Raw genomic sequence first — 27,003 nt, forward strand, 5'->3', positions numbered from 1 at the left:
TAAAGCATTTAAAAACCAACTCTATGCTATAAATACAATAAAAGATGCTTTTATCTTCAGATGTCTACCACACAGCAAAAATAAAAAATAGATACATAAATAAAAGATGTTTTTAGATCAATGGGCAGCTAGAGTTCATCGACGTTTTGTCTATTTCCAACAATTTTGTAGAAACTACAAGATAAATGCCAACGTTTGTATAAAAACAAGTGGCCTGATATTCATCTAAGCAGTTTAATTTTTTTTTTTTTTTCTTCTTAACCAAGAGTCAGTCAAACAATCTTGGCCACTCACATCATCCAAATAGTTGAGCTTTAGCTCTTTGACAGAAAAGACCTGTTAGGGAGTATTTAAAGTTCCAATGGATACTGAAATGTTACACATAGGAGAAGCAGAGAAGGCTAAGAAAAAGCAGAAAGGAATTCAAAGAGACAGGAAGTTTCAGACCAAGGACACTTTTTTGGCACCGTGATGATCGGCAAAGCATCGGGAAAGGCAGACTGAGATTGGAATGTGCACGTTTGCTCCTGTGCAAAGCCAGTGCTGGAATTCGATCCTACAAGAGGTCTGCCTTTCCGCGTGCTCCCAGAAATCTTTTCAGAGTAAGGATAGTCACAAACCCTGGACACTTTGATTTCTAAATTCACTTTCTTGTTAAAAATATTCCAACAACCCAGAGGAAGAGGCCGGACCTCTTGGAGCCTCAGGCTACTTCCTGGCAGACACATGCTTTGAATTTGAATGTCTGCTCCAAGCACCAGAGATTCACTCTAACAAAACCTCTGTGGTCACTGCAGTCATTTCCATTTCTGACGCTCAGGTCCTTGAAGAAATTAATGTTTTGTAAGAATATAATTTGTGGATTGTTGCATTATGGCCTGTGTTTATACTTAAATACACACCTGCATGTATATACAGACAGATAATAGATAAAAGATTTACTTATCCTTTTATTCTTTTTTTATTTCAGAATATTATGGGGGTAGAAACATTTTGGTTACATAAATTGCTTTTGTACTATTTGAGTCAAAGTTATAAGTGTGTCCATCCCCCAGACAGTGTGCATTGTACCCATTAAGGGTGAATATACCCATCCTCTCCTCCCTCTCCCGTCTGCCCAACACCTGATGAATGTTATTACTATATGTGCACTTAAGTGTTGATCAATTAATACCAATTTGCTGGTGAGTACGTGTGGTGCTTGTTTTTCCATTCCTGTAATACTTCACTTAGCAGAATGGGCTCTAGCTCTATCCAGCATAATACAAATGGGGCTAGATCACCATTGTTTTTTGTGACTGAGTAGAGCTCCATGGTGTACATAGACCACACTTGATCAATCCACCATGGATTGATGGGCACTTGGGTTGTTTCCACATCTTTGCAATTGTGACTTGTGCTGCTATAAACATTCGAGTGCGGATGTTTTTTTAAACAGAATGACTTCTTTTCTTTTGGGTAGATGCCCAGTAATGGGGTTGCTGGATCCAATGGTAGTTCTACTTGTAGCTCGTTGAGGTATCTCCATACTGCTTTCCACAGAGGTTGTGCTAGTTTGTAGTTCCACCAGCAAAGTATGAGTGTTTCTACTTCTCCACATCCATGTCCTTCATTCTTTCAGTGGATTTGTTGCATGTCCCACCCAATTACAACCCTTTGAGGAATTCGGCGTCCCAAGGTTTATACTCTATAGAGCCAGAATGTTTCAATACATGTTTGTTTTCCTTACAGACCTCCTCTCCGTGCAATCCTACAGAGAAATCTTGCTTTGCAGATTTAAATGATGTCCTTCTATGTGCCAATCTATTGGATTTTCACTGGTGGCAGTGATTTTGGGATCACCAGGGAGCTTGCCAAAAAGAGGCCTCACCCCAGATCTGCAGAACCAGAAGCTACATTTTAACCACATGCCCCAGTGGTCTGTGTGCACATTAAATTTGAGAAACACCAGTAATGGGAACCTACATCCTAGTCAGCTTTAGGACACAAGTTATGCAAGAATAGTCACCAAGTAATTTTTTTTTTTTTTTTTTTTACTATTAATGGGTGAAATAATTCAGTGCAACCCCAAAGTCACAGAATAAAGGTTTGTCTGAGGGCGAGGGCAGCTAATAGTCATCTAAATCAGTCTAACACCAGAGAAAGCTGAATTTATTAGATCTAGGCAGGATGGTAAGATGGCACAGCAGGTCTGCAAATGTTGTGTATTTTTTCTGCCTGGCTTTGTGCCCATAGTTTATTACGTAGGCCTCCATCTTCACAGTGAAGTTCAGTGCTGGGCGTGGATGTCAATGTCTGCCTCTCGGGCTGGGTTAGAACCTTTTTTGAGGATGAAGATTGCATTGGAGAGTGCTTGTCTATGCAGGTGCTCTGTATATTGAATTGAAATAAATGCCGCATTTTATTCAGTCGTAAATTCAGCAGCTGATGTCTTCATCATCCTTGCATGATCTACAAAATCCACAGTTTTCCACCTCCTACGCTCAGCAGCTTCCCTGAAAGCCTGTTAACACCACGCCCGTCAGGGTGACAACCAAGTCTCTAACCTTTATAGGATCGCACCTGCAATGCTGTTTCGCAATCAAATTGAGGATGCTCTGAAACCAGCCACTGCATTGGGTTCTTCTATTTTCTACACTCACCACTGAATACTTCCAAGATGGAACCTTCCGTCCATCTCCACTGTTTTCGTGATTGGGTTGGAATCACGACCTCTAACTTTGACCCATAGAAGACAAATCCTTCTGGAGAAGTGGGCAAAGACCATGATGAAAAGCCTTAAGGTATAGTTGAGATTTGCCCTGTTGTTGATTTAGTGTCAGGATTCCCTATAACCAGCCTCCCATCTGTAAGTGTCTCACTTCTCAAAACTTTCTGACCTTCGTCTTAACCTGCAGAGAGGTCCTAACCCTAACCAATCCCACCAGCTCTGTTCTGCCCTGTGGGGTTCCCGGCGACAGAGGGTCACAAAACTTGGGTCATGTGTACCCGGCTCTTTTGTCCCAATACTAAAAATTCCTGCAGCTCAATTTGTTCATCTATACATGTGAACACACAAGATGTGATTCTTGTTTGTAACTGTGGTACTCTTACTGTTATACATTTAGACTCAGGTATTGAGAAAATAATACGCGTAGTAAAATCGTGTATTGTTTCTAGAAAACAACCTGTCTTCCTGTAGTCGCTCTCCTGGTATGTACGACATAAACCTAGCTGAGACTGTGTTATTTCTGCCGCAGTGGTTAACACCTTCAGATGGAAACACCGACACAATTTATCACAGGATAGAAGCTGGCGTAGCTCAGCCGGAAACGTTTAATACACAGTTTTTGTTGCAAAAGAAAAAAGGATACAACCGTGGAAGTGCAAAATTGGGGCCGCGGTCTCTTTTAAGTAATTCACTTTGCTAGAGCTTGCCAAAGTACTTAAAATACATCATTCGCACTTATACTGGAAATTAAAAATGCCAGCCTGTAATCTAAAGGGTGTGTATGTGAGAAAGAGAGAGAGAAAGAGAAATTTTAGATATTCCTCTTGCAGATCAAACATTATTTTAGTCCTTCCCAAAGCATCTCATACAAGAGTAAATATTAACATAAGTTTGGAATCTACACCCATAGTCTACTAATGCAGGATTTCTGCTCTATAAAAATTTAAGGTACTTTCAAATTGAGTTTTTACTATTGTAAAATTAACTGGACAATTTGGAAGGGAAGGCATTATGAATTAACTGGATACCTGAATAATAAAAACGTTGCTTGTTATCAAGTTAATGACAAGAGCAAAGAGTTACTAGGAATAGATCATTAAAGGATTACCTTGTAGGTTCAATTAGCAGAATCAGTTTATGAAAGTAAAAGATTTGAGTTAACGTTAACATATTAGCCCTTAAGACTTAGTTGAGATTTCTTCTGCACTTTCTATTATCTTAAGACAGCTTAAGTACACTTTCTGACCCTTTGTAATTACTTCTTCAAGAAACTTGTTTAGAAAACTGTATGAATATCAGTCCAACTCCTCTTCAAATTATTGCAAATATGACATTGATTAAATCTGAATTAATTAGTCATCTGGCATAGATACTACCAGTAGATGAATTATATGCATTTGTTGTTTCTCTAGTTTTCCAGGGTTTACTTAATTTAGTTGAGATGTGACTTTACCTCTTTGATTAAAAAACCGTAGCAGTCCACTTTTCAATTTTTTTAAATCATAGGAACCTGCTAAAGCTATCTATGAAAAAAAGGAAAAGTCTAATACCTTACTTTCATTACCTCTTTTAGAAAAGCTATTTGGGTTTATAACACTGGTTATGTGCACATACGTATTGCTTTTATGATGCCTGAATCACACACACTTATAATTTTTCATTTCCTTTGCTAAAAATATTTTAAAAAACTATTTGACATTTATATCCTTGTTCTTGGGAGGCCATTTTTTCCCTTGGTAGAAAAATGTGACTTTCACATTCACAACACGTTTATAACCTGTTTTATGAGATATTCCTTTTTCTTACCAAAAAAAAAAAAAAATGATTAAAACATCCTTGAAGTTTCATCTTTTTCAAGACAAAAACCCAGTGGAGGAAATTCTTTGTCCCAAATGAATTCCATACTGTCCCCAATCTGGCACGGCTTCACTGGTCTTTGTCCTTTAAACTGTCACAACAGGAAACTCAACTCCCCCTAGAATTAACCATATTCTCAAGTCTCCCAAGAACCAATCTTTATTACCAAGAATCGCTGACGAACATCAACAACTTGTCTCCTTTATATAACGTTTTCTGTCTGCACTCCCTAGAATCACATGACTACTTTTTGGTAAATTAAAATAAACTGGGAACGGTATCCTTTTCTGCCCCTGCAGACAGACCGATCGATCTTTCATTTGTCAGGACATTGATACCAACTGAAACAAGGTCTCTCAATCCCAGCCATTTTCCTTTCATGCCTTAAGCACCACATGTGGTTTTTTGCATAGCGAGTCTATCATTCGGTTACATCGTGTCCACTGCTAGAAAAAGTGTGGCTCAGAGGCTGGCAAAGTTTAACGCCATCCTTAACATCTTTCTTCAGTTCAAACATGTCACTTGTTGCAGATGTGAAACAAGGTGAGCTTTTTATAAGGCTCCTCAGATGTTTCAGATGCCCTTTTAAGCGAATTAATTAGTTCTGCTCATTTGAAGTCCAATGGCTTAATTGCACTTTCTCCGCTCAGGTGAAATAAAGTAACTTTTATGATCTGCCCGTAAGGGAGCATCAGCTGCAGTGGTTTCTCCTTCATGGATTAAAATGAGAGGGGAGAGGCTGAGGCCCCAAAGACTGATCCAATATTGATGATAAACCTCTGAAGGTCATCACAGACCTGAGGGAAGATTGGCGATTGCATGTGGGGTGGTTTAGGATTCCTTTGAATATGTGACCACTGGCTGCTCTTTCTTAGTAAATTTTTTATAACGTCTTAATGACCAATTTTGTAATGCCTAAATTAACAGTAAATGCAACAGCTGCTGTAGCCTTTGGCCATAACAAGAAACCCAGGTCTGAGATGAAGCATGGCATCCATGCAGTGTGGATACATCTAGGGATGTTTATGGATCGTGTTCAGGAGTATTCGTGGCCCAAGGTAAAAAATATACGACCGTAGGTTCATGAAGTGTTCCACTTAACAAGAAATACCAGGAATGCTAAGGGTATAGAATGCTTAGCATACACCGGGTCATATCAGTATTAAACGTGTAAGTGCTGTGTGATACCGGACTATCATTTTTGAGTATCTGTAGGGATGCTTCCACACTGCAAAGTGTGTACATAGTATGTGTGTAGAACACACGCACACAGACAGGTGTATATGGATGTCAGCCTCATCTGGGCATGTGGACTTGAAATATACCAGGTCCAAACAGATAAGTGCCCTAAGTCCAAAAATCACATCAGATTTCAAACCCCTTGTAAAAAAGGAGACAATATAAACTGGCACATTAATGATGTTTTATACTGATTACATACTGACCTACTGATATTTTGTGTATATTGAGTTCCATGAAATATATTTTAAAAAATTTATGTCTCACCTTCATTTTTTAAAAAATATTGCTATGGAAAACTTAAATCTGCATATGTGGCTCACATCACATTTCTAATGGCAGTGCTAGATTAGAGACTATGAACACAGGTTTTATGGCAACAGCGATTACTGCAATTGTATACAGATTTTTATTTATTATCACTTATGAAAGTTAAAATTGTAAGGAAGTTAAGTGTTGATCACTGAGAAAAATGTTTAACCAATTAGAGAACACTCATACTATGTGATTCTTCATTGTTAGAAAATGACTTAGATTCATATCTTATGACATATAAAGTTATATAAATTACAGGGTCCCATGGAAAAGCAAAAGATCCTCAAACAGTACTTGAGGAAGGGAGGTATAGATTGTAGGACGTTTAAAGGGACTTTATGTTTTTACTGCATTTTTTAATATTTAAATTTTATAATATTTAAAAGGGTATCTATTTGCGTATTAATTTAATTAGAATACATTTAAGTGTGGTCAACCTCAGTATGTACAGTAAAACTGGAATTACGTTAGAAAGATCGAGTTGTTTGCAAAATAATCTGTCCACATCTTGCTAATGAGAGCAGGGGGCAGGTCATCTTTAAGGATAATTGCTAACACCCCTCTAAATTAGAAAAACACATTACATTTGAACTTCAGAAATTCGAAAGCCTAGGAACCTATCCTTCTGTTATACCAGAATTTATGTAACAGGAACTGTTAACATTAATTTACTGCAACGTTTTTTGTAATGGCATAAAACTCACAATATCCTAAAAGTCAATTAATGCAAGATGGTTTCAAATATGGCACATCCATGAGAAAGTCTGAGTCAGTTTTGCACATACCAACATGGGAGGCTCTATCATTTGTGCTATGAAGTGGAAAACAAAGCTGTGGGATGGTGCATTTCATATGCTACTGTTTGTATAAAGTGTAAATATTCACATATATGAGTACTTTAAGTATTATATATAACATGCATATACATATATGTCTTAATGAATTATATATCACATTTATATGCACTTATGTACATATTTGTATGCATATACTTACTTAACACTTGTTGAGAATTCAGAAGTAACCTACATTTCTTGCATCCAACGTGCCCTCTGCCTGTCTCTATAGGACCTCACCTATAGAGCCACCTGAATGAATAGCCTTGCAGATCCCTGGACGTGGTCTACTTCCACCACACACGCAGGCTTTGTGAGCCCAAAGTCAATCTCCTTATGCTGGATCTGCAAATTTAAAGTCATGGCCTGACCTAATGGCAAATGTTTGAGACAAACAGCCAAACTGCTGGGATAATTAGAATTCTCCTCCTTCTTTTCTTCCGTGGACCAAATTTTATTTCCAGAAAATGCCTGTGTTAAAGCTGTAACCCCCAATGTAACTGCATTTTAAGAAAGAGCTTTTATGAGAAGGTAATTAAGGTTACATGATTTTGTAATTTTTTCTGAATTAAAAAAAAAACACAATAAGGTCAAATGAAGTCATAAGGGTGGGTCCTAATCCCTTAGAATTGGTGGTCTTATAAAAGAGGAAGAGTTCTCTCTCCTTTTCTCCCTCTGTCCTTTCCACCCTCTCCCGAAAGAGATTTTAGGTGGCCATCTGCAACTCAGAAGAGAGTCCTTGCTAAAACCCGACCATGGAGGCATCTTAATCTCAGACCCCAGCCTGCAGAACTGTAAGAAAAAAAATTTGTATTGTTTAAGTCACATGTCTACAGTATTTTTTTTTTTTTTTTTTTTTTTTTTTGTGGAAGGCTAAGCTGAGGAAGACACTTTCACTGGATGGTTTCATACCACCTGAAGTATAATATTTAGAATGACAAGCCTCTTTATTACTTATTCACAGTTCCACAAACATTTCAACATTATCACTGAGTGGAAGAGTATGAAGAAGAATCACCAGGAACTTAGTCAGATGCAGATTCTCTGGCTCTACTCAAACAGATTTAGCCTGGAAGCTCTCTGGTACATTTTAGGCAATCTTCAAGTTCCTATACTCCCTGATGATGTTGGCAGAAAGAAAGTTCCCCTTTTGCTCGACCGAGTTGACTTTTCTTCTGGAGCCTTCCCTGGATGGACAAGGCTTTCCTCTCCCCTATAACTGGTAACCAGTTAGAATACATCATCTGCCCTTTTCCATGTTGAACTAGGAAGTAGAAGACATCATCTGCCTTTTTTCCTGTCAAAACAGGAAGGATGAAACATCATCTGCCCCTTTTCCTGTTGAACTAGGAAGTAGAAGACATCATCTGCCCTTTTCCTGTTGAAACAGGAAGTAGAAGACATCATCTGTCCTTTTCCTGTTGAACTATGAAGTAGAAGACATCATTTGCCCTTTTCCTGTTGAACCAGGAAGTAGAAACCATCATATGCCCCTTTGGCTGTCAAAGTAGGAAGTACAAACATCATCTGCCCCTTTTCCTGTTGAACCAGGAAGTAGAAGACATCATCTGCCCTTTTTCCTGTCAAAACAGGAAGTATGAAACACCATCTGCCCCTTTTCCTGTTGAACCAGGAAGTAGAAACCATCATATGCCCCTTTTCCTGTCAAAGTAGGAAGTACAAACATCATCTGCCCCTTTTCCTGTTGAACCAGGAAGTAGAAGACATCATCTGCCCTTTTCCCTGTCAAAACAGGAAGTATAAAACACCATCTGCCCCTTTTCCTGTTGAACTAGGAAGCAGAAGACATCATCTGCCCTTTTCCTGTTGAACCAGGAAGTAGAAGACATCATCTGCCTCTTTTCCCTGTCAAAACAGGAAGTATGAAACACCATCTGCCCCTTTTCCTGTTGAACCAGGAAGTAGAAACCATCATCTGCCCTTTTCCTGTCAAAACAGGAAGTACAAACATTATCTGCCCTTTTTCCTGTTGAACCAGGAAGTAGAAGACATCATCTGCCCTTTTCCCTGTCAAAACAGGAAGTATGAAACACCATCTGCCCCTTTTCCTGTTGAACTAGGAAGCAGAAGACATCATCTGCCCTTTTTCTGTTGAAACAGGAAGTAGAAGACATCATCTGCCTCTTTTCCTGTCAAAGTAGGAGGTACAAAAGATCATCTGCCCCTTTTACTGTTGAACTATGAAGTAGAAGGCATCATTTGCCCTTTTCCTGTTGAACCAGGAAGTAGAAACCATCATCTGCCCTTTTCCTGTCAAAACAGGAAGTACAAACATTATCTGCCCCTTTTCCTGTTGAACCAGGAAGTAGAAGACATCATCTGCCCTTCTTCCTCTCAAAGTGGGAAGTATAAAACATCATCTGCCCCTTTTCCTGTTGAACTAGAATGTAGAAGACATCATCTGCCCTTTTTCCTGTCAAAACAGAAAGTATGAAACATTATCTGCCCCTTTTCCTGTTGAACTAGGAAGTAGAAGACATAATCTGCCCTTTTCCTATTGAAACAGGAAGTAAAAGACATCATCTGCCCTTTTCCTGTCAAAGTAGGAGGTACAAAACATCATCTGCCCCTTTTCCTGTTGAACTATGAAGTAGAAGACATCATTTGCCCTTTTCCTATTGAACCAGGAAGTAGAAGACATCATCTGCCCTTTTTCCTATGAAAACAGGAAGTATAAAACATCATCTTCCCCTTTTTGTGTTGAACCAGGAAGTAGAAACCATCATCTGCTCTTTTTCCTGTCAAAACAGGAAGTATGAAACATTATCTGCTCTTTTTCCTGTTGAACTAGGAAGTAGAAGACATCATCTGCCCTTTTCCTGTTGAAACAGGAAGTAGAAGACATCATCTGCCCCTTTTCTTGTCAAAGTAGGAAGTACAAAACATCATCTGCCCCTTTTCCTGTTGAACTATGAAGTAGAAGGCATCATTTGCCCTTTTCCTGTTGAACCAGGAAGTAGAAACAATCATCTGCCCCTTTTCCTGTCAAAACAGGAAGTACAAACATTATCTGCCCCTTTTCCTGTTGAACCAGGAAGTAGAAGACATCATCTGCCCTTCTTCCTCTCAAAGTGGGAAGTATAAAATGTCATCTGCCCCTTTTCCTGTTGAACCAGGAAGTAGAAAACATCATCTGCTCTTTTTCCTGTCCAAGTAGGCAGTACAAACCATCTGCCCCTTTTCCTGTTGAGCTAGGAAATGGAAGACATCATCTGCCCTTTTTCCTATCAAAGTAGGAAGTAGAAGTCATCATCTGCCTGTTTGCCTGTTGAACTAGGAATTCTGAACCTTTTGTATCGAGCTCAGCTCCTGCACTCTTTGCAAATATCGGTCTCTATTCCCAACTTGAAACTACCACCTAGAAACATAAACAGCTTTGATTGCACCTAAAATAATTACTTCCTCTGCACTTGTCTCTTAATCTGAATTCCTAGCCATGAGATTGAGATCTCTCCAATGGCCCTGATTAGATCAAATTGATTGAAAATAGCGTCCCTTTTCCCATATGCATTCCTCATAATACTTCCCTTTGTTATCATATAGTCATGACATAATGCAAATAATAAATGTTGTCTTCAGTGCCCACACCCTTAAACACTATGATATACTGTTTTCCTGCATGAATAATGAAGATGATGGTAAAAAAAACAATGCTGCTTTTGATAATGAAGATGGTGGCAGTGATGAACATTGAAATTTTTGAGGAGTATAATTGCATAAAGTGCCCAAATATTTAGAGAGCTAGTAGCATAATGTCTGAAACGACCTAATAGTTAGAGAGAAAATGTAGACCTCAGGAAAATCTTGCTACATAAACTATGCACACACTCTTTATTCTGCTTTATAATCTATGCGTGAAAAGTGGTTTTCACACAAGGGCTTAAACCATTTATGAGGAAAGCAAATGACTTAGATCTCATGCTGTGATACCTACACTGACTTGGACAGTTTCAACAAAGATATTTTCCATTGTCTCATGTCTCCCGCGATTGCAATCTCTGCAGTTTTGGGGAGAAATCTACAGTGGAATGGGCACCACGCAGCCCACATGTCAGCAATATAAAATGGTGAAAGACTGAATCATGTCAATAAGTGTGGGCTGTGAATAAAAGCACTGCCCTTCTTTTGGTCTTTGATTGCTTTCCTGAGGTGTTGATTGAAACCCAGGAAGACAGCTGTGGCAATTAACACAGACTCACAAACTAGCGGCTTTGGGGGCAGATTGGACATTTTCTGCTGGTATCCTTTGTATCTCATATGATTTAATGTATGGAAGAGGGATGGAAAATAGATTAAAGGGGGAACAGACATCTAAGTCCTTTTTTATATAACTACATCAGACAATGAATTTAAGGTGTATGGCTGGTTTGCAGCAGAGGGCATATGAGAAATCAGTATCTTTTAGTTAGTCCTATTTAGGACAAGGAGAGAGATTGCAGCGGGAAAGGAAACCCACAGAGATAACAGAGACGAATCATCTTAGGCTGATTTATGTGGAAATGTGAATGACTCTCTTGGTTTTGAAATACCTGGAGATAAGGGATTCTGTCCTGTTCCTCTTTCAACAATCTGCAGGGTTCACCTCCCTAAATGCTTGCTCTAAGGCAACAGTCAAGACATGGACTTCCAAGGAAATCAAAGCGTATTTAATTCAGTATAAAAACAACACACCTCAAAGCGCTTGAAATAAATCTCTTCGCTGTTTTCTTAGGGTAAATTCAATAGTGATGTAATTTGAGATCTTTGTGTTTTGTTTGAACACAAAACACATTTTTTGTGTTCAAACAAAAAAATCAAAGTTTAAGCTGATTTTTTTGAATGGTAAGACATATTTCAACTAAAAATGTATAGCTTGTCTCAATGACAATATTCATAGTCTAGTACTTTCCCTGACAAATATGTCAAAATAATCATTTTACCATAAAAATATCCAATGAACATGAACACACACACACACACACACACACACACACATTCAAGTTGTGGAGGGAGAGTTTGGACCTCAGCAATGAGAGATGAATGCTATATGTTAATATGTTTTGGTCTTAATTGAAATAATCAAAGAACAATACTAAGCCCCAATTTGGGGCGGGCTTGCTTTAAGAATTAAATTAGATCTTCATTTCTAATACATCTTCTAAAAAGTAACCTGATTTACACTCATTAAATGAACACATTTTCTATCAGCTTTAAGGCATGGTGTCTCATACCTGTTGCAGCAATGGAAACTTCTGCAAATACAAAAGTTGTGTATGACGCTTGCTTTATTTAGGTCCATGAAACATGCTTTCATGCTTTATTAGACTGTAGAATACCTGGATTTATTAACACCTCATTTCCTAAGACACCAAATCTAAAATGAAACAAAATAACTCATTCAGGACATACAGATAAACTGTTGTGGAACTAGCATTTGAATACTTTAGTTCTGTATTTTTTTTTTTTTTTTTGCTTTGTTTTTGGCCATTACATAGGTAGCATCCCTCAAATTTAAACCAAAGGAAGGGACAGATTACCCTGATTAAAAGGTGATGGTAACCTTCAGTTAAAGCAACAGTTGAAAGTATAGGTAGAATAATTTTATGTGTTGGTAAGTATGGGGCTGAACTTTTATTTTCCCAAATTAATTGTGGTAATGGGTGGTTTCTGCTCTGTTAGTCATAACCATGTGCCTTGAGAAGTTTCATGCACAGAAATTTGCCGAAGTTGGATGCATGAGTTTCATTAACACAATGTTGCCTGTATTTTATCAAAGCTTCTCCCCCCCAAAATACACCTACTACCTGGGCGTGTCTGGAGGCTGATTTATGACTTTCTCATGAAAGTCAACAGCAGATCAAGCTACCAGACTCTTCCAAGGCAATAAGAGTGCAAAAGCATAGGTGAAATAGTTCTGATGAGTTGTAGGTAGCAGATATCATATTTTCTTCACTGGCATATTAATTTTCAGAGACATATCTTCAGAGAAACAATGGCAGCCTCAGGAAATCACAGAGGTCATTCTCAAGAATTCAGGGCACAAAAGAAGTGCCACGGGGAATGCCAATAACACACTAGTGGAAATGCTCAACTCGTTCATCATTATTATGAAAATCCACTGTCCTCTGTTTTCTTCAGCCAGTGGCAAAGCTCATGGCAAGGGAGGGACATTCCAACTCTAAAAGATCGCTTCCTTTCTCTATGTGTTTGTTCCAAAGAAAAGAAAATTAGCAAAATCACTTTGTGAGTAGATGTTTCCTCACTTGCTAGTATTGGTGATGTCAACAAAGCACGGGCAGTATTATCCATAACAGCACAGCACACAGACAGAGGAAACGCAATGGTGCACATCATCCATTAAAGGATGAATTGTGCCTGTTAAGTGCTGACCTCCAGGTGCATTGCTCAGATTCCAGCTTTAGCATTTATTTGACCACAGCACCATGTTAGCTAAAAAGGCAAGACAATCCCACCACTGATACCAAGATAGAGAATAATTTATTCACCCTCAAAAGAGACTTTAATGGGAAATCATATCTCAATAAAACTAACCTGTTTGACCTGCCAGCTATTCAAATGCACCTTGGATCTATAATAAATAAACAACAAAATGAGAAACTGCCACAGGGTTTGACAAGCAGGGCACGCAAAATATAGCACAATACAATAGTTGAGAAACTCTTTTTATGATAGGTAATTCAGTTCAATAAATGAGCAGTGAGAACAAGTTGTCCTTCTCTAATACCAAACCATATTTAAAACGAAGGTGAATTCGTGGAACTCATACAAACTTCGTAACAATGAAAATTGGTAAATAGAGAAATTTAGGTCACTCCTGTGCACGAATACCATTATACATATCCCTTTTTATAACCCACATCTTTATAATCATGAATACATTTAAACATCATGACAATACGCAGCCACCACAGACACTGCTGTTTGTGTTGGCTGCTAAGGGCTCACATAGAGGCGGGGGAATTGTCATTGGCTAACCAGAGCCAGATACCCCCTAGGAGCTTGCACTGTTTCCCTTTCCAGGGTAACCGGCAGCCCCTGGCTCACTGATGTGGGATGCAATCCGGGCACCTCAGCCTCATGGTCATGGGGCTTCGGAGAGGCGGTACCCCGGTCAAGGTATTGCCACAGAGCGGCTCCTGTCCCCAGCAAGAGAAGTTGGTAGAACATGACATTATTTTGATATCTCCATACATGAAAACCCTGTACATCCAGAAGGACAAAGTGGACACAGATAACGGCCTCTTCCTTTGTCTTCCTTCCTATCTTTCTTCCTAAAATCTCTTCCTACCCCACTGCATTCTCCAAACTGCTCCAAGCGTGAACACCACGGTGTTCTTTCCAGGGAAGACTTCTGAGCATACTGGTCAGTAGAAATGTCTAACTGCTGCAAAACGCCAGGACCAGGGTTTGAAACTCATGCCTCGTAACACTGCGTCAGAGTCATTCTTTCTTCACTTCACAATTAGGTCAAATACTATGCTGTCCTCTTGGGATATCAATTGACTGCCTATATCTTTCTCCTGCCCCTTCCCCTCCGGCACCAAATCAACGAGTACTTCAAGCAAGAACTTCAGCAATTCCTTGTCCATGACATCTTCACTAACTCTTCAAATTCTAATTAATATTGGATTTCTTCTTCCTTCCCTCCTTCTACCTTCCCTCATTCCTTCATTTCCTCCTTCTTTCCTTCCAACCTTCTCTTCATCCCTCCTTCCTTCTCTCTTTCCTTCCCTCCTTCCTTCCTTCCTTCCCTCTCTCCCTCATTCTGCCTTCCCTCCTTCCTTCCTTTTATCCTTCTTCCCTTCCTTCCTGATTTCTTACTAATTGTATTAAACATCTACTTTTCAATGGGATTGATGAAAATAAATATATACCTTTCATCAAGTAATCCACACAAAATAGAGAAACATACTAAAGAGGTCATTGCAATAGTTTACAGTGAATCATTTTTACATTTATTATATCAATCGCAACATTCTGCATTTTATATACTTTTGTACTTCTCAGTCACTGATTTCAACAGCATTTTCTTATTTTCCTTTGTTTTCACAGCAAAGCTCTGCTCTCTTTGACTCTGTGTTCCAATATTTCTTCAGGTAAAATATATCGAGTTGAGTGAGCACAGTCTGATGCCTGCCTTTTCATACGAAAACAGCAAATCCTACGTTTCATGCAGCCTCTACTACCTTCTAAATAACTTTAATTCAGCGCATTTGGTGAAATGAGTTGTATAAACACATCAAAGTCATGCCAAAACGTGTAGGGAAGGGAACAAGCAGTGCTAACAAATTACCTTGCAGCTCCTGGAGCATATTTTTAATGTCTGGAGATCTGACTTCTTCACAACATCACCACCACGAAACACCTTTGTGCTTGCGTGAGTCTAGTAGGTTAATTTCTCACCCTGAGGAAATCGCTGTAATCGGTATCCACTGTCATTAGCTTCCTCCGTGAAAATAGCGGTAGGCGGTTGTTGGCAGTGCAATTACCTGCGGGTACCTGTCTGCACACGCAGGTGTGTTGCGGGACCACACGATGCAGTGCCTTTGCAGAGAGTCAAAGGATTCATAAACTATGGAGTGTTGGAAAGAACACACTCCTTCAGGTGAGACAAACCAGAGCTGAACTGTAGCTTGAACTTACTGTAGAAACTAAGTTAAACAATTTCCTGTCGAAGTTCAAGAGATTTATGGTACAACCTGTTGACTATAGTTAATAACAATGTAGTGTATAGTTGAAAATTGCTGAGTGTATATATGTATATATAAATATTTCAGGTAGTCATATTTTTAATCAAGAGTCTGGGGGATGGACACGCTTGAAGCTCTGACTCGGGTGGGGCAAAGGCAATATATGTAACCTAAACATTTGTTCCCCTGTAATATGCTGAAATAAAAAAAAAAATAGAGAGTTTATAACAAAACTTTAACAGACATCAAGGGATATTGCATGTGACAAAGTAACAATAGTAATTATTTGCTGAGTACCTGTAATGTACTAGACGATGTGATAGGCATTTGCATAAGTATCTCATTAATAACACAATTCTGTGAAAATACCATAACTATTCCCAATTTTATTTATTTTATATATTTTTTTATTTCAGAATATTATGAGGGTTCAAATGTTTCGGTTACATATATTGCCTTTACCCTGCCTGAGTCAGAGCTACAAGCAAGTGTATTTTAAGTGCTCCCACCACAAAAAAAAAGGGATATAAAGTGGATGCTAATTATCTCAATTTAAGCACTCCACAATGTGAAATACACATATTGCAAAACATCATGTTACACACCATAAATATGTGCAATTTTTGTCCATTAAAAAGAAATTTTTTTTTTTTTTTTTGAGACAGAGTCTCACTTTGTTGCCCAGGCTAGAGTGAGTGCCGTGGCGTCAGCCTAGCTCACAGCAACCTCAAACTCCTGGGCTCAAGCAATCCTCCTGCCTCAGCCTCCCAAGTAGCTGGGACTACAGGCATGTGCCACTATGCCCGGCTAATTTTTCTATATATATATTTTTAGTTGTCCATATAATTTTTTTCTATTTTTAGTAGAGACGGGGTCTTGCTCTTGCTCAGGCTGGTCTCGAACTCCCGACCTTGAGCGATCCACCCGCCTCGGCCTCCCAGAGTGCTAGGATTACAGGCGTGAGCCACCGCGCCCGGCCAATTAAAAAGAAATTTTTAAAAATATTCTTTTCTGTGGATTTCAGTTTTCCCAACAGTAAAATAGTAAATAATACCTCCCTCTCAGACCTGTTTGAGAATCAAATGAAGATATTTTATAAACATAAGTTTTTTTTTTTAATTTTTAATTTGGAATAATACATTGAATTAAGTATAGTATTCTGCTTTCATTAATAGAATGCTTGAAAATAAACCAGGTAATATACTTCCAAATGCTACGACTAATCAAATTAAAGCAAAACTATAGTTATTGTAGTGCTTGACTCACAGACAGCACCACTGAAGGATACAATTTTGGGGTGTTGCACATTGTCCCCAAAACAGGGTTTGGTGTCTGAATTGCACTGTGACTCTAACCCTCCCCCATTGCTTGAGCTGCTGAAAAGGCAGATGTTCAAGTGTAACTGACAGTAAGTAGTTCTTTTTCTCTTTTTTCTACCTATAATGAAAGTCTGTTCCTTGAATGATTGCAAACAGAATTTCCTGCCTTTTTGTTTTAAAGATGGATTTACCAAAGCATATATACTTACAGTCAGATTCACCCATATAGGTGAGCTTTTTGAAGAATTTTGATGTGTCAGGTGTTATAATCACCACTACACTCAAAATGACATATCCATCACCCCGTTATGCACCCAGCCACTAGGAACCAGGAATGTGCTTTCTCTTCTAGAGCTCTGTCTTTTCCTGAATGTCATACAAATGAAACCACACACTATTTGCCTTTTAAGTCTGACATCTTTTACGTAAAAAAAAAAAAAAAAAAGTTTTAGATTAATGCATGTGGTTGTCAATATGTTCTTCTTACTTGCTGAGGAACATCCCATGCAAGGGATATATCACAATTTTTCTATCCATGCACAAGTTGATAGACATTTGAGTTATTTCCTGCTCTTGCTGATTATAATAAAATTGATAAAAACATATTCATGTAGGGATCATTGTATTTTCATTGGTTTTTATTTCTCTTGGGTGATTCCTGGAATGAAATTGTTGGGTCGTGTAGTAAGTAGATGTTAAATTGTGTAAGAAATTGCCCAGTTGTTTTAGCAGCTACAACATTTTGCATCCTTACGACAATTGTGATAATTCCAGTTGATTCAAATCCTCACCAACACTTGAATTGTCATTTTATTTTTCTGTAGCCACTTTATTGCATTTTTTTTTTTTTTTTTGAGACATGATCTCGCTCTGTCACCTAGGCTAGAGTGCAATGGTATCATCACAGCTCACTGCAACCTCAAACTCCTGGGCTCAAGTGATCCTCCTGCCTCAGCCTCAGCAGTAGCTAGGGCTACAGGTGCCTGGTACCATACTTGGCTAATTTTTCTAATTTCTGTAGAGACGGGATCTCAGTCCTGCACAGGCTGATCTCAAATTCCTGAGTTCAAGCAGTCCTCCTGCCTCAGCCTCCCAGAGTGCTAGGATTACAGGCATGAGCCACCGTGCCTGGCCAGTGGAACCATAGTGTTTTGCTCATCTTGTGTTTCTTGACAGAAAGTTTCATGGATTAAATTGGGCCATTGAAAACCTGATGAAGAGTTTCTGAGCCTTAAATCTCCCGTGAGATTCACTTTGTACTGTGTTTATTTGATGCATGCTTCTTGGTTTATGGGTTTTTTTTTTTTTTTCCTGTTACTTTAAATGCTTTCTCCAGATGCCATTTTAACTTTAATTCATGCATTGCTTTTAAAACATTTATATACTGAAGGGCATGTACTAATCAAACAACATATAGCATTACCTGCCCTCACCATTTATTCTAATAGTATTCAAATCACAGGTTATTTCCCTCTGCACATGGGTATTTTTATTAATCTTCTCATACCTCATTTCCCAAGGTTAACCATATAAAAGAAGATTTACAATTCTTTTAGGGAATTTAAATGGGTAGGATAACCTTTCTAGGAAAACTGTGGGGGAGAATTTAAGCACGTATTGCTTAATAGACTTGAAGAATGTAGCATCTCATGGAGGAAAAGCTTTTTATTTTTATCAGCTTATCCGAATATCATGCCCTATGTCTGCTTATTGAATTTACTTTCTCCTCATGGTTCTGGTATGCTTCAACTATTTAAATTCATTGATTATGTATAATCTGCTTTTTGCTTAAAAATGAACAATTATTTAGCTTATCATCTAAAAACTTGTTATCATATGTTTTAACAAGGATTAGATAGTGGGGTTCATGACTGGGTTTGTGCGCATTTATAAACACCTGTCTTGTTGTTTTGTTTGGTCTGTTTTGTTTGGTCTGGTCTGTTTTGCTGGTGAATGTTAACTGATAACAACAACACCAAAAAATGTCATGGACCTTAATGGAGTTACCTATATAACTAATTCAACTCAAATATTAAACATAGACACAATGTCAGAATCTAACTAAAATCTTTATAAATGCCAACGTTAGAAGCAATAGAAATTAAATTTTTTGTAAACGACCAAGAAGGTGAACTTTGTAAAGTTATTTTAGGTATATAATATGGTGTTTTTAATTAGATCTGTAAAACATAGTATTCTCCTAAGATTCCGCTGTGCAAACCTTGGCTTGTTTATTTGCAAACTCACATTTGTGCTTTGCAAGCTTGACACTGCGTATTTTTATCTGGGGTTTTGCAGTGCTGATGTTGGTCTTTGCATGTTATTATGTTATTCTCCTGATACTCTTAGAATATTGTTAACTCAGTCAAAGGGTTATAAGTGATTTAGTAAGCATGCTGTGTATAAAATTATCTTCCCTAGGTTTTAAGGATAATGTTTAAATGCAATACACATTTTGAGAAATGCAAAATGATAAAATTTTCAATATAAGATTCGACTTTAATCTTAACGTTTTAAGCCCTTAGAAGTTCATTCAAGATTAGTATCTTATGAACATTCATTTTATTGACAAATGATTATGCTGTTTGGATGAAATAAATACTATTATCCTATATATAGATTAAAATTTTATTTTCCGTGTTGGCATAATTATTTCAATTTTTAGTGGAAGGTGTTACAAAAGCAAAGAGACATTAATCCACTTTGACCAGAATGGAGGCAGGACTGCCTTCCAGGTTAATGAACAGCAAAGTTAATGAATTTATAAATTAGTTTCACAGCAAATTAGGGATTGGTAGTTGACGCAAAACCCCATGTCCTTGCTGTCAGATGGGTCAAGAAAAATACCATATATCTCTTAGGGGAGCATTTCTAGTTTAAGAAGACTTCACAGCTCCGAATCCCAAATGCATATCTCCTGGCAGGAGTTTAACTTTGAGAACAAAGTGATTGACAGTCTCCATCCTTGGTGTGCGGGCTCTGGAAGGCAGGAAGAGGCACTTTCGCTGGCTGAGATGGTGGCCAACAGTGGATACTATGCAGGACAGGAGGAAGGTGTCCTTTGTGGACCAAAATGCAGGTATGTGTCAGTCAGAAAAATGCTTCCCCTGCAAAGTTATGAACACCCTAATTCCTGCAATCTGTAAATACATGATGTTATAGGACAAAGATTGCAGTTGAAATGAAGATTTCAAATCAGTAGACGTTAGGGCAGGTGGACTGTTGTGGATCACCTGGTTGCATCCAAGGTGAGCACAAGGGTTCATACAGGTGAGAGAAGGAATTGGTAAAGAGAAACTTGTCCAGGGCCATAGAGAAAGACTCAGCCCAGCGCTGTTGGTTTTGGAAGAAGGGATCACGTTCGCTGGCAGCGTTAGGAGCTGGAAATGTATTCTCTCCTAGAACCTCCAGAAAGAAAGACAGCCCTGCTGCCATCTTGGTCTTGGCCCCATGAGCCTGATTTTGGACCTCAGATCCCCAGAAACGTAAAATGGCATTTTTGTTGTAAGCTGCTCTATTCGTGGTCATTTATTAAGATAACAATAGAAAACCAATCCAGGGAGGATGATAAACTTGCTGGTAAGAGCCAGTGGATGTACTCTAGACTGTTTCTGGATCTGCTAACATCATCCCCTGAGAAGGAGAGGGGGATGAGTAACACATGTGAAACATTCATCTCGAAAAACATGGTAGACTTGCCTGACCACACGGATGTTCTATTTGCATTCAATGAAATTAAGTTTAATTTTCTGTCTGCGTGTGCAATAAACAATGGTTTCTTTACTTAATACTTGTTCAACAAAACATGAGAAAAATGCATTTTCACAGAGTTCTAAACAGACTCAAAAAAAAAAAAATTTCAAAGTCCACGTCCTTATCAAAGGAGAGTTCCCAGCGATATAATAAATTATTTTCCCTAGATCTGGAAAAACAACGGGGCATGTTATCTTTGGAGGAATTACATGTTATGCAGTATTACCCATAATTAGAAGGAGTGGAAAAGTTTATATCTGAGACGTTTTGAATTTTTCTCTCGTTTTAGTGATGGTTTCAAGATTCTAGTAAAATGACACCTTAGCATACGGGCAGTGACAGTCTGTCAACATTGATCACTGGGACTTAATTATAAGAATGACTGTTGGATTGAATAACTGTAATTCACAAGGCTGGCAGCAGTTCTACCAGCTGTGGATTTTCATCTGAAGATTTAGCTACTTTATAGCCCAGATTGTATAAATAGTTTCGTATTAATAGCATTTGTACCATGATCAATGTGATATGTTGTAAACGTTGGCCAGCTGTAGGCTGCCCACTGTCACAATATCCAAAATGTTTCCTTTTTTAATGTAAGACACAGTAAGTTGTTCTGAGCAAAGATACACAAAGATTAATTTAAAAGGTATTATTCTTTGCTAATATGAAAAATGCACATATTTTCATTTGCTACATAACTTAAGGAGTTAGAAGATTCACATCATTTATGCCCATTAAGACGTGAGTGTTTTAATGATTACAGAACAAATATTTACGTCTTTAAATAAAATATACTTGAGCCTCTATGTATTTTAGAGAGGCCATCTCCAAGTTAATATCAAACGAATGCAAAATTTAAAAAAATTCTAACTGCATTTTTAAACTCAGGATATAAAAAAATCACCTTTTTCCATATCTGACAATGCACATCTATTTTGCTCATCCTAATATACACAATTTCCTTTAAAAATACCAATAAAATCTCAAAATCCCAGTGACATCTGTATGTGTCATTCAGTGTTTGCATGCTGATTTTTTAGATACTATTAAGAACTGTGCTGAAAATCTACCAAAAAAAAAAAAAAATTACCACTTTGTATCACCTGCCGATAGCTAAAAATTAGAAACAGAAAGCCAAAATATGTCAGTACAAATTCTAACCAGAAACTTCCCACTTCTGAAAATGTCTTCAGAGAACCTATTTGCAGGTGAGAAAGAGCGTTATGTAACTTGAAGTATTAGGTTGAAGTATCAGGTGTTCGGCTTCTAAGACATGATAGGAAATGGTTCCATGAGCTGCTCATGAATTTTGTGAACAGAGGATAAGCATGTTGACAATATTTCAATGATCAGCATAGATGAGCAAAAACAAGGTAGGTCCACCCATGTCAGAAACCAGTGGTGCTACTTTGGAGGTTCACTCTGCCCCACCCCCTGTGGAATAAATTTGAATTCACAGTGTTGTGGGCTTTTCTACATTTTTACACTGGTACATGGCATATTTCCCAATCCAGAATCCAATCGTTTTTTATTTGAAAAAAAAATTGATTGACTATGTGCTATACGCTAGGTCCTTTTGCAACTGTGTTTCAGTTGTGATTGGAAAAAGAAAAGACAAGTCCTTCTCTCAAATTTGGTAATTAATTATAATGCTATGCAAAAATGGTAGGAGCTCGGAAGAACGTTCAGAACCCGTTTGAAAAGAATTGATGATTGGTGTGAGGATTAAAAAATGAGATTCAATCCAGGAAATAGATGATGGATACATTTTGTTAGCTGAGAGGGGTTTGGGGAACGTTTCAAGGCAGATGATCATGGCATGGTGTTCAGGTACGGGGTTGAGGACAGAGAAAGCACTCCACTTTTAGGCTTGTTGACTTTGCACATGGCCAGGAATGGCAGACAAAGGAAGAGAGGCATATTGGGGAAAATTGCATTTTGGCGTCTTCTATGGGAGAGGTCAGGTAGAGACAGACAATAGAAAGTTGGATGTTCAATGTGACCTTCACATTGAACCATCTCCATAACACTAGAAGTGCTTGTCGAGGGATGGCAGAGTGAACAGCCAATGGAAGCTCATGGAATGTTAATATTTCACAGGGCAGTGAAAGAAGAGAAATACTCAATGAATAGCCAAAACACAGAAGCAGAAGTATCGTAGTATTAATATGCACAGAATCAGTACAGTGAAGTATCACAATAGCTGAAGATACAGAGATACAAAATTGCCATGGGTTACATTGGTGTATGTCTGTGTGTGTCTGTGTGTGTGTGTGTATACATATATGAAATATATATAATATGTATATATAAATGATGCAATTAATGGACTAATGTCAAACAGGAGAAGCTTGATCAGTAACACCTTTATTCACGTCCTATTCAGCACTTTTATCAATGACCTAGATAAAAGTGAGTAACACATATAGTGAAAACTGAAGATGACATGGGATTGGAAGGAACTGGACATAAGTTAACAGACCGAATCAGGAAAGATCTAGATAAATAGAAGGCATATATTGGGATTCTGCATTTAGTTCCAAAAATTGTTAGCTCAACTGCAGAAGGAAGCATAATTTATGTAGGCTTAGCCCTGCAGTGCAAAGTACTTGGTGCGCTAGATATTCTGATTTTGAGGGGTTGGTGCATGAGGAATATCAATGCATCCTTATAAAAATTGTCTTGCAGTATCTGTAAACCAATTTCGCTTTGCAAAGGTCAAATGATATCTGGATTATTGCCTTTAGTTTCGGTTCTGCTTTTAAAAAAGGGATTAGGTAAGACTAAAGCATTCAGAAAACATTGAATGGACTAAGACAAGCAATCTAAATCATTTTGCATGTGAAATATTCAGAGGCGTTAGAGGTATTCAATCCAGTGAAATGGAGACCGGGTATCTTACTTTCAAATATTTCAGTCATGGTTCCATATAAAGTGATTCAACCGGTCCCTGGGAATCATTGTTTCTGCAAGGGGAAGCTAGAAGAAGCTAGACGCTATGTAGGTCAGTAAGTCCTGCTTAGCACAAGAGAGGCTATCCCTGGAAGCTACAGAAATTCCTTGGCAGTCTTCCATGATATACATACACCACGTTTTATTAATCCACTCATGGATTGATGGGCACTTGGGTTGTTTCCACATCTCTGTGATTGTCAATTGTGCTGCCATAAACATTCAAGTGCAAGTGTCTTTTTGATAAAGTATCCTTTTCTCGTTTGGGTAAATACCATGGAGTACTAGTTAGCCATAAAAAGTAACAGTGATCTAGTATCTTTTGTAACAACCTAGATGGAACTAAAGACCATTCTTCTATGTGAAGTATTGCAAGAATGGAAAAACAAACACCATATGTACTCACCATTAAATTGGAACTAATCAATCAACACTTACGTGCACATATGGAAGTAAAAGTCAATGGAAATCAAGCAGGTGGGAGTGGGGAGGAGGGGCTGGGTGAATTCACACCTAACAGGTACAATGCACATTATCTCGATGATGGGCACACATAACTTTGACTCAAACTGTGCAAAAGCAATTTATGTAACCAAAACATGTGTACCCCTGTAATATTCTGAAATTTAAAAGAAATTCCTTGGCAGGAGCCGTTCAAGGAAAATCTGGAATCTGGTATGGCAGAACATTTCTTGGGCATATTCATTTATGGGATGGTTGATTGAACAGAAACCTCTTTAGAGTCTCTCTCTGTCATTTTTCTTTCCTGAGGTTCTCTGATATTTAAATTTTTTTCACCACTTAACAATTCTGAAGCCTAGGAATAATATCACTTGTTTCTACTTTGAACTACATCAGAATGTCTGTTATAGCTTCTCTTTTCTCATGCCACACATTGACAAATTCACAGTGTCAGATATTTATTTAATTTCTACTTACTTTGTAATCCATGGTTATCATAAACTTGATTAAACTGCTTTCAGCATGTACCAGTTTAGAGCAATATAGTCAACACCTTTGGGCATTTTAAGTTTTTAATTCATCCATTTAAGTTAGTTTTTGCTATTTTACCAGCCATATACATATGCTAAACCAAGTTCATCCAATAATATTTTAACCTTCACTAAATAGACACGCACACACAAAGCATATATAATATACAGATCTTACTGAAGATATTTCAATTACCCCATGTAAAAAAAAAATCTTCAAAACTATTTCTTCCTTTATTTAAAAAAAAATAAGTGAGGGTGTCAAAATTTTGAACAGAACTATGTAAATAAAAATGCTGAAAAGCACAATCAGCTTAAGACCTTTCAAAATGTTATCCAATGACGTAAACACAACTCTGCGTAAAAAAGTGGCAATTATACAGTCACCAGAGGAGAGGGAAAATATAATTGATTAAAATGAAAATAGCCAGTTTTAATTAGCTTGGCTATGGGCTGGAATGTTATCAGAATCATTGTACGAAGTCTCCATGCATATACATTATGCATCTATGACTCAGAAAAATTATGAAGAAGAGCATCTAAAATAGATAAAATTGTGGGTGTCCTTACCTATGATGGCAGAAGTTTCTGGTAGTCTGTCAAAAAGTACATGATTTTTGAGATCATTTCTACCTTTTCTCCCTAATCTTATACTCTGTTAACAACGTAACGAACCAGTCAGGATCATAATGCTAATTTTTGCATTTTATTGAGAAATACTTTAATATCCAAAATATAACCTTTAATTGTATTCGTGGGACAATGAAAAGGCTTATTGTACAAGAAATAAAATCATGGCCACAGCAGCCTGGCAACGTGGTCCTGCCACCTCATTGAAATGCAGGAACCAAATTTCTTTAGAAACGTTAGATACCCTTAGCAACGTGAACTGATTTAGGAACACGACCTTCCTAGGAATTTGCTTTTAATCAATATCTTAGTGGAAGGAGCATGAAGAAGGAGACTGAACATTTCTAGGGACCTGTTTTAATTAGTGTTCCAGGTATTTTAATTAACGTGGCAGATACCACTTACCAGAGAAACCGTTTAGAGGCACTATGCAACTTACATTTTTAAAACATGGTTTTGGCATTATATAATGTGTCCAAATACTTTGGAAAGCATATTTTAAAGTGGAAATTGATAGTCATATTTACCTTTTTCCCTTATTCTCTATTTATATGTCCACTTACATAATCTTTCCTTATCTTAGGGAGAAAGATGTCTTTGTATATAAAGCAAATGTATTTTAATATGCTTTGAAAAGGAGGTTAGTGTAGGCAATTAGTGAATTAAAACAATATAAAGATGTAACAGATATGTATAATAAGATAAATATTTATAAGCATAAATGTATACATTGCTAAATTATAAATATACTTCCATTTGATCCAGTAATTCCATTACTGGGCATCTACCCAAAAGAACAAAACAGTCTATAAAGAGACAGCTGTACTCGAATGTTTAGAGCAGCACAATTCACAATTGCAAAGATGTGGAAACAACCCAAGTGCCCATCAATGCATGAGTGGATTGATACAATGTGGCATATGTATACTGTGGAGTATACTCAGCCACAAAAAACAATGATGATCTAGCACCTCTTGTGTTATCCTGGATAGAGCTGGAGCCCATTCTACTAAGTGAAGTATCACAAGAGTGGAAAACAAGCACCACATATACTCATCATCAAACTGGTACTAACTGATCAACACTTATGTGCACATATAGTAATAACATTCATTGGGTGTCAGGCAGATGGGAGAAGGGAAGAGGGGATGGGTATATTCACACCTAAGAGGTGCGGTGTGCACTGTCTGGGGGATGGACATGCTTGAAGCTCTAACTTGGGTGGGGCAAAGGCAATATACGTAACCTAAACATTTGTACTCCTGTAATATGCTGAAATTAAAAAAATTAAAAAATTGCTCCATATTCCATTGTTGAATACTTCAGTGTATTTTCATGAGTGGATAAAATAGTAAAATAATTATTTAACATTATTTGAAATTATTCCAAACATTAAAATCATAAAGTGCTTACAAAGAATTTAAAGAACATAGAGTAACTTATAAATTACTTTATATCCTTGAGTCAAAAAATGAAGTAAATGGGAGTGACCAAAGCTTTTTTTTATTTAAATAAACTAGTGAATAGATAATATCTATGGTTTAAATCATATAAAGCTAGTACCAATTTTTTAATTATTTCAGAATACTATGGGGGTACAAATGTTTTGGTTACATGGATTGCTTTTGTACTGCCTGAGTCAAAGTTGTAAGTGTGCCCGTCACCCAGACAGTGTGCATTGTGCCCGTT

This window comes from Eulemur rufifrons, chromosome 30 (assembly GCF_041146395.1).
Source record: "Eulemur rufifrons isolate Redbay chromosome 30, OSU_ERuf_1, whole genome shotgun sequence".
NCBI classification, from domain to species: Eukaryota; Metazoa; Chordata; class Mammalia; order Primates; family Lemuridae; genus Eulemur; species Eulemur rufifrons.